The sequence below is a fragment of the Macaca fascicularis genome, chromosome 10, assembly GCF_037993035.2.
Source record: "Macaca fascicularis isolate 582-1 chromosome 10, T2T-MFA8v1.1".
Lineage (NCBI taxonomy): Eukaryota > Metazoa > Chordata > Mammalia > Primates > Cercopithecidae > Macaca > Macaca fascicularis.
In genome coordinates this window covers 111634146-111647062 of record NC_088384.1, presented here as the reverse complement: position 1 = coordinate 111647062, position 12917 = coordinate 111634146, and the positions used below count along the sequence as shown (strand labels likewise).

The 12917-nt window shown below is 38.4% G+C and overlaps 1 long non-coding RNA gene across 2 annotated transcripts in view; it reads left to right on the top strand.

Annotated features, from left to right (window-relative positions):
- The window catches only part of LOC102118943 (uncharacterized), a 215095-nt gene that overhangs the window by 161064 nt on the left and 41114 nt on the right, over positions 1-12917 (top strand). The window contains exon 3 of one of the 2 annotated variants that reach the window (XR_006689941.2): positions 4918-4993. The exons of the other annotated variant lie outside the window; for it this stretch is intronic. This is a non-coding gene — a long non-coding RNA (uncharacterized lncRNA). The remainder of the gene's footprint in view (positions 1-4917; positions 4994-12917) is intronic. 2 annotated transcript variants of the gene reach the window in all.

Below are 12917 nucleotides of genomic sequence, written 5' to 3'. Positions count from 1 at the left end.
TCCTGTTATATCTCTTTGGGACGTATTCCATTTCAGTGGCAGCTTTGGTGGCCATTTCCAACTCACCTCCCACGGAAAGATTCCCACCTAAAGTGTGCCCCTGTAGTCTCTGAAACTCAAGCTCTAGGGCTGATCTGTGAGTCTCCTGCACCCGTGGGCAAGCATAGCTGCCAAGTACGGGAGTGAGGTAAGAAGGGCCTAATGCTCCATGAGCAAATTCAACGCAGGGGAGGCAGGAGCCAGGGGATTAATGCTCAGTCTCCTGTCTGTTGGTTAGACAATACCGAGAAGCATATTTATGCTTCCCAGAGATCCAAAGCAATTCATCTGCTTTTCTGCCAACATCACAGGCATCTCCTTCCTATGATGGGCTGTCTTCTCTTCCCCACTTTGTTCTGTCTCTCTCCTGTTTCCTAGCATTCCCTTCCAAATAAACCATCTGCCTCCAAGTTCTTGCTGGAATTCTGATTTGGAGGGAACCCAGACTTAGATTCCATCTCAAGATATAAGCATCATCATCAGCTGTCAGTAGTAATAATTCTATGTGAAGGAAGACTGATGGAGTCCTGGTAAGGCAGAGACTTAAGGAGTAGTCAGAAGCTAAGAAGGATCTCAAAGTATCATGGAAATTAAATATGATCATATATGATGTATATGATCATATATATTATCTTAATAGAAAATGCTTTTCTGTATAACAATTGTGCTATGATTATTGCTAACCTAAATTAAACGTTTTTATTTTCTAGACACTGCTAAACACTTAAGATGCTGGGTGTCGATTGTTTACAAAATAGCTGCAATAATTGCCCAACCTCTAGCTGCATCTTGGGTAGACCCCTCCCATACTGATCCCGGGACTGGTCATGTAGTTTACTCTGGCAAATGAGACAATGGGAAATGTGATGTAAATAGAGGCTTGAAAGGTGCTTTGCACATCTGGGCTTGCTCTCTCCCACTTCCCTTGGACCCCAAGGCCACCAAGAGAATGAACCTGAAATCATCTGCTAGAGAAGTTCTGTGGAGGAGAACCAGGGTGTCTGAGCCAATAGCCTGTCAATTATTGGACACGTGAGCGAGACCATCTTAGATGAACTGACACTGATGTGTGAGAAACAATAAATGTTTATTGTTTTAAGGCGCCAAATACGGGGTGATCTGTTATGCATCAAAAGCTAACCAGTACAGATGTCCTACTTCATTTAATCCTTGCAATGCTTCTATAAGGCTATTATCACCCTCCATTTTACAGGTGGAAAATCGGGCCTTGAGAGTTTATTTCCTCCAAAGTCACGTAGCTAGTAAATGGCAGAGCAATTTAAAAACCAGGTTTGCTTGATCCCAAAGCAAACAGTCTTCCTAACATTGGCATATGGATCAAATGTTTTTAATGAAGTCATTGATTAATTCATTCATTCCAAAAACTTTTTTAGGACCTACATTGTGTCGGGTACCATGTCAGATACCGGTAATATACAAATGAACAAGACCTTCTACCTTCACAATAAGCTCAGAATTAAGGCAGCAGGCATGCACAAATAAACACAACACAATGCAATAACATAGGTATTTCAAGGGTATAATAGGGACAGAATGATGGTATTGGGAAATAGCACACGTGGGGACTTCTAGGTGGAGAATCTAATAATATATTGAAATTTTGGTGTTCCAAATTTACTTTTAGTAAATTACTGAAAATTACTTTGTATAATTTTGAAAAGTATTTCTTTGCCACACTCTATTCTGTTAAGCATTCCAGATTTATCTCTGAGGCCTAAAAATAAAAATGATCTAAACTCTTTTCACTAAATCTTATTCCACCTATGTCCACTAATAATGTTCCTTTCTATACTCAACTATATACTCATATTTTATATATTAATTGCATACCAAATTCTAAGTCCTTCAAGTGCATTCAGTTCCTGACTTAAAACCACTGAGATTGAAAACAGCCTCTCTAGTAACTGTTTTCTCAGCCCCGATCAGCTCAGTTCCCACAGCCCATGTACAGTAATAGTCATGGGGGCTATCGTAACAGAAGCTTGAAATGTTTAGGGAACACAAGAGTGTCTAATTTCTCGTGGAATATTACACAGCCATTAAAAAGAATAGGGAAGATATTTAAGATTGCAACATAAAAAATATTGCCCCGGGGAAAACACTGAAGAAGTTATACTGAAACATTAATCAAATGTGTATTTCATATATATAGGCACGTGTGCACACACACGCATCCTCACATACATGGATTTGAATCTAACTTATTTTTTTAACTGCTCGGCTGAACAGTGCTTTTTAGCCCTCACTACACTTTTTCTTACCTTTCTTGGGGGCACTGTCTAACACAATTAGGTGTGCTTAATCAGTCTATTAAACCATAACATTCTTGAGTTCCTATCTGCTAGATAAAATCGTGCATTAATGAGGGCCTGGAAGGGACTGATTAGGAAGTGAGGGCAGGTGCACAAAGTCCGGTGAGACAGGCTGACCAAGATTCGATTCACTTTTAACCTGTTTGTAAAAATGCCCGTGGTGTCTGCTTTTCATCTAGGAAAGGAAGAATTAGAATATTCTCTTATGCCCTAAATGTCTGCCTTTCTTCCTAACTACTAAGATTGTTAGTCTTCTTAAAGTTTTTGAGGAGCAGTTTGAAACTTAACCACCAGATATGACAATGGAAAAACCATCTGGGGTTGTAATAAGCCAACTTTTGAAATAAAATCTAACCTAATTCTGGGTGCTACTTGTCCTTATAAGAATTGGGCGTGTTTAATCTCTTTTAACAACAGCTTATTCATGTGACCAGTTCTGTATCTACAAATATATTTTTAACTCTATGTAGTTGTATCTCTACCTGTGATGGTAGTTTTAAGGAGAGAATTTTTCTCATTTTAAACAGTGTTTTTCCAGAATAAGTCAGAGAGACTATTTCTGCTACTGTTTATCTTTTTCTGCCAAATTTCTTCTAGAATATTAATTTGTTATGTGAGCACCTATTTCACGACAGCTGGGCCTTGGTTGTGTCAAATGAATACATAGATGTGATCCCTACCCAAGTGGAGCTCCATTCTAGGCTGACAACATATAAAGTATTACACTTAAAACAAAGAGGATGGCAGCCACGAAAAATAAAGCTTGGGCCTAATGAGTGGTGACCTCTCAGGGAAATGACCTTTGAAATGAGTCCTGAATGATGAGAGAGTCCCCGATAAAAAGATATCATGAAGTTAGCTTCAGGCAGAGGGGACAGCATGTGGGGAGAACCTGAGGGACAAGAAAGGACCTGTTCTAATCTTGGGACAGAGAAGACTCCCAGTATGACTAGAGCAGGGGCCAGCAAACTTTTTATTTGAAAATCCAGGTAGGCAAGGCACAGTGGCTCACACCTGTAATCCCAGCACTTTGGGAGGCCGAGGTGGGTGGATCACGAGGTCAGGAGATCGAGATCGAGACCATCCTGGCTAACATGGTGAAACCCCGTCTCTACTAAAAATACAAAAAATTAGCCAGGCGTGGTGGCGGGAGCCTGTAGTCCCAGCTACTTGGGAGGCTGAGGCAGGAGAATGGCCTTAACCCGGGAGGTGGAGCTTGCAGTGAGCGGAGATCGTGCCACTGCACTCCACACTCCAGCCTGGGCAACAGAGCGAAACTCCGTCTCAAAAAAAAAAAAAAAAAAAAAAAAAAAAAAAATTCTAGGTAACAGATATTCTAGTATCTGTGGGCTATGAGGTCTCTGTTGCAACTACTTGACTGTAATAGTAGCATAAAAGCAGCCATGAACAATATTTAAATAAATGGAGGTGGCTAAGTTCCAATAAAAATTTATTTACAAGAACAGGCAGTGGCTGGATTTGGCCATAGTCTTCCAATCCCTAGACAAGAATGAAAGGAATAAAAGGTATTGGGGTTCAATGTGGGGACACTGAGGAGAGACACTGCCAGCACATGTAGGCTCTTGAACTGGAACCTCCTTGGTGGAATGAACAATTAGGGTGGATGTCCCTAATCAGGCCATCGTGGGATGGAGTATTTCCTGCCCCTTGCTGGCTTAACAACCTTCATTTTCATATTATCAAGGAGATAGCTGGGCCCACCCATTAGGGCAGTTATAAGGATTACATGAAACAACAAGTATGCCTATAGAATACACATATTCAACAAATTCCATAAATCTCAATTCCCTTGTAGACAGTGTGAAGTGTCTGCTTTTTCTTGAAATACAGGAAATGAGTCTTACGCTTTCAGAGGGCCTTGACTGCTTCGCGCGGCAGTCACTCCGTCTCGGAGATGGCTCTGCAACTCACTTGGGCCCTGTGGGCGTCTTTATGGATTAGCAGAAAGCTCTGGTTGCACATTTAACCTTTTTCATCACCTCTTGAGAAATGACGTGAAAGTTTTTTTTTAATTGCACAGCACAGGTTTAATTTAATAACTCTTCCTATGTTAATTTAGAGATTTGAAAAAAGCTGAATTTTGTTTTTAATTAAGTGAGAGCAAAGGGCATTTTACATCCTATGACAGGAGGGCAGAGAACATTATTGTTTGTAATTGGCAAGAATGAGGAAAAACATCCTACCCATTAATGACATTACAAGGTGACTCCCGTTTCAATTCTGTCCCTCCCCCACTGCAGAACAGCTGAATACAATATGAAGGGATTTTAAAATACAAGATGGAGAAAATTGTTAAGATATATACTATATATTTTTTAAATTTTCTAATTGAACACCTCAACTTGTGTGTGAGTGTGTGTGTGTGTGTGTACCTACAGTTGCATGTGTTTTGAATGTAACTATCACTACATTGCTAAAATGAAAAAATATAAAATAATTTTACCATGTGTTTATTAGTAACCTACTTAAATAACTGCAGGCAGACTCCAGAATTTTATTTCTAATTGTATTCCCTAAATGACAGAGTTGAAGACCATGTATATACAAGAAGTGAGAGGAGAGATCTGCTACTAAGGCCAGTGGGAAAGGAAAAGAACATGGTGAGTTGCCCAGTGTCTCAGAAACGCACCCAGTGTCCAACAGGTCTGAGATCCAGAAATGGCCTTGGTTCTCCACGTTGCACAAGCTGCTAGAGTTCTTTTGTTTTTGTTTTTAACAACCCGTCATCTACATTAGGTATTTCTCCTAATACTATCCCTCTCCTAGCTCCCCACCCCCCGACAGGCCCCGGTGTGTGATGTTCCCCTTCCTGTGTCCATGTGTTCTCATTGTTCAGCTCCCACTTGTGAGTGAGAACATGCGGTGTTTGGTTTTCTGTTCTGTTCTTAGCTTGCTGAGAATGATGGCTTCCAGCTTCAAGCTGCTAGAGTTCTTAGAGCTGTTTCTTATTGAAATTTATTGTTAGGATGAAACCTGGGACTGCACACGCAAGAAGATAAATATTTAGAAAGGGATCAGAGTCATTCTGGATTGAAATCCAAACAAGCATTGACTTATTTTTTCTTGTAGGATTGTTTAAAAAGATTTGCACACGTGCATACAAGCTTATTCAGCCCATTCATAGAAGTATCGCTTGGGGTTCTTTTTAGAAATAAAGATTTCAGGGCCTTATGCCCTAAGATTCTAATTTAGTCCATCCAAGGCAGGGCCTGAAAACCCAAATTTATATTACTCTGGATGGTTTTCATAAAGGTGAGCTGTGTGTCATGCTTTGAGAAACCCTGAAAGTAATAAGTTGACTTGAAAAATAGCATTATTAAAGCCAACTTATTTACAGTCTCTTTTTTTGCCTAATGATCAGAATATTTCAATATGCACCCATAATATGCCAACCTTGAATTTTCAAGAGATGGGCCCAAGTTATCTTTTACACAAATACAAAGGATCTTTTTTAGCATTAATTGGCCAAGTAGGAGGGGGAGTCCACATGGCTGCCTTGGCGTAATTGCCACCCACTGTTGGCTTCTTTACCTCAAAACAGGTGTGGAAGTCATGAATCACCCCTCCTGGTTACTTTTGGCATTTTGCAACTGATTGTTTTAGAGGCGAAACCGTTTTGTGAAAAATTTAGCTTGTCATTCTGTCAGAAAGCTTTTAGGAGGATATTTGACATTTAATTTTTTTAAGTCAATAATCTAGGTGATTCAACGCACATTTCTTCGGCTATTTTAAACATGCATGTTCTGCAAGGAAACAATTTTCAATGAAGATTTAGCAAATATCTAGACATATAATCCCCAGAGGTCTGGTTTCAAATGCAATAGTTGTATGGGTGCTGGAGATTTTGTCTATCATGAACTAACTAAATTTTCCCAGGGAAATAGAAAAGATCATGTTGATTTTTCTATAGAAAATGCTCATGGCTGGAACTACACATGTATGTTATTGACTATGAGGAAATAAAATATGTTGCCTAAAAAATTCTAGAGTGAGAATGAAAATACTACTACTAAAAGCTACCATTATCACAATGGTATTGCAATTACCATTTCTGTGAGCCATTTCTACATCAATGTCCTACATGTATTAACTCGTTTAATCCTTGGCAGGTCTCATTATAATTATTTGTGGAGGTAGAAACTCAGTCTTAGAATGTTAAATACGACCACATACTTGGAGTCTAGCTCCTAAACTCACCCTAATTATGATACTACGCTGACTCAGTGTTTGCTTTTGCCTGGCTTCCTTACTGCTTACAAACCACAAACCTCCCTGAATTACAATTTCCATCTCCACATTTAAAAAATGAACACAGTAACCCATTTTAGTGGATTAAAGTGTGAATGCTATTAGAAAATGTAAGTACTTCATGAAGTTCTATATATATATATAAACTAAGAAAAATATCAAAATAATCGTGATATTGTCATATTACTATGGGAGCATCCAGCATCAACTCCTGCTTTGAGTCTGCTGATCCACTTGATATTCAACCACAGTTACACATAAACCTGGCTTAACTGGAGGTAGCTGGTGGTGCAGGCAATGGGGATTTTCAAAGGTCAATGACATGATCCCAAGCTGGTCATTGATATGACTGACTTAGACAGTTGGAGGTAACTTCCTCTGCTTCATCTTCTCCCCCAGGACTTTCGTTTGGCATTTGTATGCAAGTATTTATAATCAAATTTACAGCTTCAAGTAAGAACAGGGACAATGGTCACTCTAATACAGGTAACAGGAAACTTAATTCTGACTGTAACTTGCATTTTTCTTAAGAACAAAGTGGATGAAGCTGATTTTTTAGAGCCAAAAAGACTAAATTGAAACGAGCCTCTGTTTCTAATTTCCCAGAGGTGCTGAATCAAGGTGCTCTGTACCTAGGCTTTGAATTTTCTGTAGCTGTTGTTTATATGCTTGTTTCCATTCTGAGCGTTGCTCTGTATGTTGAGAACTCAGCTATTCAGAACACAGGATTGATTTCTCTTTGGCGAAGTACAAATTTTTTTGTTTGTTTTGTAAGAAAGTGATTATTTTCTAAAAACATTAGATTGGGCAATTAGAACCAGTCAACTAGCCAGATGTGTGGGCTTCACATACATCAATTTGTAAAGGCTTCATCTTGCATTTACTGAAAGATAATCGAAAGCAATGTAAAAGAGAAGATTTGAATCTACCCTTTCTTGAGATCCCAAAAAATGCTGCTGGGTGAAGGGAAGATAGCAAAAAGTAATATTTATTGATAACTTACTAAATTCCAGAAGCTGTCCCAATCAGTTAGGGATTTGTTCAATAATCATGTTGAATATTTGCTGAACATTTACATATGCCAAACACTTTTTAGGCATTATCTCTAATCCTCCCAACAATCCGATGAGGTGAGTATTCTTTATCTCTACTTTACAAATGAAGAAAAGGGACTGGAGCCCAGGAGGTTAACTAACTTATCCAAGTCAAGAAAAGTCACAGAGCTGTGACCTGAACCCACTCAGCCTGCTGCTGGGGCTGTTACCTGCTATCACCATTTATTTATGTACCAGAAGCCTCTAGAGAGATGTAGACAGGAAAACACACAATTGAAAGGCATTTAACAGAAATTATTAACAGACATTTTAAATTAATCAACTACAAATTTTCATATTGCAATTTTAGAAACACTCACTTAACACAATTGTTAAAAGAGAGGAAAAAACTGAACACGTCAGGACCAGGTCAGATAAAATTGTCTCATTTTCTTGTCAGTTGGTAATGGATATCTGTTTTGCTATTAACCTTTTTTTGTAACAGCACCCTGAGCCTATTGGAGGAAACATTAGTTCTTTATTTTCAATCCACATGCTCTGAATGGAGACCTAGACCTGGCTAATCAGAGTAATTTTATCTTCCTGAATGATGCAATTGGTCCAGGGCGGGCACATGATCCAAGTCATTCAATCACAGTGAATCATTTGGATATGGTTTGTCTTCACCAAAACTCATGTTGACATTTGATCCCCAGTGTGGCCATGTTGAGAGGTGGAACCTAGTAGGAGGCAGTTTGGGTCATGGGGGTGCATCCCCCAAAAATAGATCAAAACCCTTTCTTGTGGGGTGAACAAATTCCTGCTCTGGCAGGGATGGATTCGTTCCCATGAGAGTGAGCTGTTAAAAAGTGTCTGGCCTTCCCGGTTTCTCTCTTGCTTTCTCTTTCCCCAGGTGATCTCTTTACACATATGATCTCTTTACACATACCTGCTCCCCTTCCACTTTCCACCATGACTGGAAGCACCATGAGGCCCTCACCAGATGGAGCTGCTCAATCTTAAACTTTTCAGCCACCAGAATTATGAGCCAAATACTTATTTTCTTTATACATTACCCAGCCTCAGGCATTCTGTTATGGAGACACAACATGGACTAAGACAATGCTAGAACTACTAGAAAGTGAGTTTTCTCTTTTGCCCTGGACCGACCGGACACCACCACTTGGAACCTGAAACTAAAGCTGACAGAGTAGAAGGCGGAGCTGATAGAAAGAAACAGATTTGCAATGATAGCATTTCTACCTTGTCTTTTCTACTGTAAGCACATTTTTACCTGTAAGTCCAGTCTTATAGCAGTCATGCTTGTGGACTCTAACATCACGTTATAGATTCATGTTTTGGCTTCAACCAGGTTGAATTGGGTTTTTGGTCACTTGTAATTGGAGGAGTCTGCTTTATTATTGCATCTACCCCATCCAAATTGGGAGGGACAGTGGAGGCACAAAATGAGCTGTGAACTTCCAATCTGCAGACCTATGTTTGACTCTCTTCTTCATCATTTTTTGGCTACATGACCTGGGGCCGATCTCCTAATCACTCAGCATGTCACTTCCCATTTCTATAAAACATGAAAGTAAAATTCATTTCCCTAATGCTGAAGGTGGTATAAGGAACAAATGATTACAGAAAAGCACTTTGAGAACAACAAAGAACAGATGTCAGGATTCTCATCTACAAACTAGATCAATAAGGATTGGAAGATATTCATAATGTCTCTCAAAGCATTTTCTTAATTGAGATGCTGGAGTATTGCTAGTCACCTCAAGTGCTGAATCTGGCCCTATGGGTTCCAGAAAAATAGGAAAATAATGATGCTGCTTATCTCATTGAGATAAACTATCATTTCCTGTTTCCATTATTCAATTACAAGAAGCATAACATTTATTTGAAAATACAATTAGAAAGCTTAAAATCTAAGCCTCAAAATTGTGCTCTATGAAAATGAATGTCAATCTTTATGTAGAGGAAGAAAGAAGGACTAAGAAAAATTTTTCTTACTCATTGGTGAGTAATTATGTTCCAGATCATTTTGAGAAATGACAGCTGTGTGGTTTGAAACAACACAAAAACAACACACAACCTGCATTGAAATCAAAGTGTGGCAAGTCAACTTAAATATTTTTCAAATGCAAAACAATCCACTGCCACTCATTAAATTGTTCTTGTTTGAAGAGAGAATAGAGTGCATTTTTAATAGACAATTATTCAGCTTACTAACTAGGGAAATATTGCAGATGATGTTCAGAGTTCATTTAAACTTCTAACACCCATATGAATACACATATATATGAATTATATATTACATGGTGCTATTCACATATATATTCATATATATGAATTATATATTACATGGTGCATCTTACATGGTACTGTTCCTATATATATGAAAGTCCTCACATATATATTTTTATATATCTATATGAAAGTCCTCATATATATATATTTATATATATCTATATGAAAGTCCTCATGAAATGGCTATCCGTGGTAGATATATATATATATATGTGTAGTTGTTAACTGGTAAGTTCTCAAGTAGATTTGTGTATCCCAGCCCATATCCACTGAGTCCCAAAGTAGATTTGCCATCTGAAGTGAATTTCTGGGTATAATAATTGAACAGACACAGATGTACTACCTTTTATACCACCCACTGCCATCAGAATGCTATCAAGAGCTTAACTTCACCTCCTGACTCCCCCAAAATAATCCTTACCATTTTAAGTACCCTGGGGCTAAATCCAAGGTTTAAAGATATTACATTATTAAATTTAAAAAAATGAAAGAAAAAAGGTTGCTTACTAAACATCTTCATACACTTCAACTGTGAATCATCCTACTCTCTGGCTCCATTATCTCTTATCTGGACATTTTAAGTAAGCTTCGTGCTCTGTTTCTATACTGAAAAATCTAATCTCATATTATTGAAAATAATATATTTTAAATAAACCAGATAATCACACTTTCTAGGCTTAAAACTCTAGGATGACTTCCCATTTCATATATACAATGTCATTATCAGGGTATATAAGACTTCATCTGCACCTCACCTGCAACCAACCTCTCTGTTTGGTTGAATGGCGCTATTCCTATTGATCCCACCCCAGGAGCTTTGCATTTAATCATTTTCTTGCTTCAAAAACTGTCCCCAAATATATCAATGTTGCCTTTTCCCTCAATGCATTTAGACCTCTATCCAAATGTTACCTCATCAGAAAAACCAGAATACCATATTTACTTGACAGCCTTTTACACAGTTTTTTTCATTCATTCATTCATTCATTTTTTCAGAGTCAGACCTTGTAGGGAGACCCCCCTGAAACTATTGCTACGGAATAAAAGATGAAATGCTCCTGATTATTGTAAATACAAAACTGCATGCAGGATTGTGTCAAGACAATGCCAGGTTGGAGTGCCAGAATGAGCCAACAGCATGTCATGTGCTTCCGCCTGCAGAGAGCCTGTGAATGGACATGCAGTCAGGGAGGTTTCACATCGCCAAGATTCCTATCCCAGAAAAGCAGATGTTCACAGCTCTGGGAATGGAATGCGACCCTCGTGGGGAGCCTATAAATGGACGCATGGAGGGCGCCTGTCCATATGGATAAGATAGGGCTACAAATGCCCTCATCTTGCCACGGCTCTTCTAGCCCTCTTTAGGGTTAAGGCATATTCCCTTCTGAGAATTTTTGGTCTAACCGGTTGTCTAGCTTCACATCCTGTCTCTATGGATTGTTTGTAACCAGCTTTTGCTGCAACTGTTACTGCTGATTAATATCTTGCTAATCATAGGTTATGGAAAGATTGTGTTTCTGTTTTAAGGCTCTGTTAGAAATTACTGATGCACACACTATATTGTAAATTCTTACCTCTGTATACTGTACTTCTGCATAACGATGTTATGTTAAAGAATTACTTCATCCCCATGTGACCATCTCACCTCATAATCAAATGATCCTAAATCCCTCACTAACCTACCCCTGCCCTCACTAAACTTAATAAATGCTGGCATATCCAGTGCATTGTTGGCACCACGGGACCAGAAGGCAGTGACCCCCCTGGACGCAGCTTTCACTATCTTGTGTGTGTCTATTATTTCTCGACCTGCTGATCCGCCTGGGAGCAAAGAGAGAGCCCCGTTGCACTGTGGGCTGCTGGCCAGATCCCGCAATAAGACCTATTTGTTTGTTTTCTATGACTTTCCAGTAGAATATAAAATCCACCAGAGTGGGTTTTGTTTGGTTCTCTATTAGGGCACTATGTGTCAGATGTAGTAGGGCACTTAATTAATATTTGTTGGATGAATTAATGTTATTATATAGGTAAATTCAATTTAGTCTCATCAAAGAGTAAAAGGTCAGTTAATTTAGCAGGGCGATTTAAAAATATACATACTAGCATTATAACATAGTATATTCATTAAGGTCTTTCTTTTTGGTTTTTATAGACCTGGGTTAAAATTCTGGCTTTGCTGCCTGTTAGCTGAGTGACCTTGAACATGTTACTTAAACAATCTCAGCTTTAGTCCACTAAAGTAAAAAATGTAGAAATGGAAACTACCTCATAATAAATTTAAATGACATAAGCTATGTGTTTTATTCTCAACATTTAGGACATTGTCTAGAATAAAATATATGCATACTCATACACAGATAAACACACACAATACTAGCTCTTACTTTTATTCTATGGTTAATTCTAGAAAACAACTATAAAACTAAAAAAGTATAAGGAAAAAAATTAAAATCACCTGGCTTTTTGTATCTAGAGATTGCCAACACATATTAATTTTCCTTTAAATATTTTACTTTTAAAAAGTAACAAAATAGAGATCATGGTGAAGAGCATATTTAAAGTATATATATTTTATCATGAAAACTTTCTTTTTTTATGAACTATGTCTTTAAAGCATGCTCTTGTGTAATACATGCTTACTTTTATAAAAGTAAATATAGATTTCTGAAAGATAGTAAACATTCCTAACCCTTCACACTGAGTGATCATCTTTATTCATTTTTTAAATAAATAGATTTTTTTTTTTTTTAAAGAAAAATGTGATCACACTGGGCATGGTGGCTCATGCCTGTAATCCCAGCACTTTGGGAGGCCGAGGTGGGTGGACCTCCTGAAGTCAGGAGTTTGAGACCAGCCTGGCCAACATGGTGAAACCCCGTCTCTACTAAAATACAAAAAATTAGCCGGGCGTAGTGGCGGGTGCCTG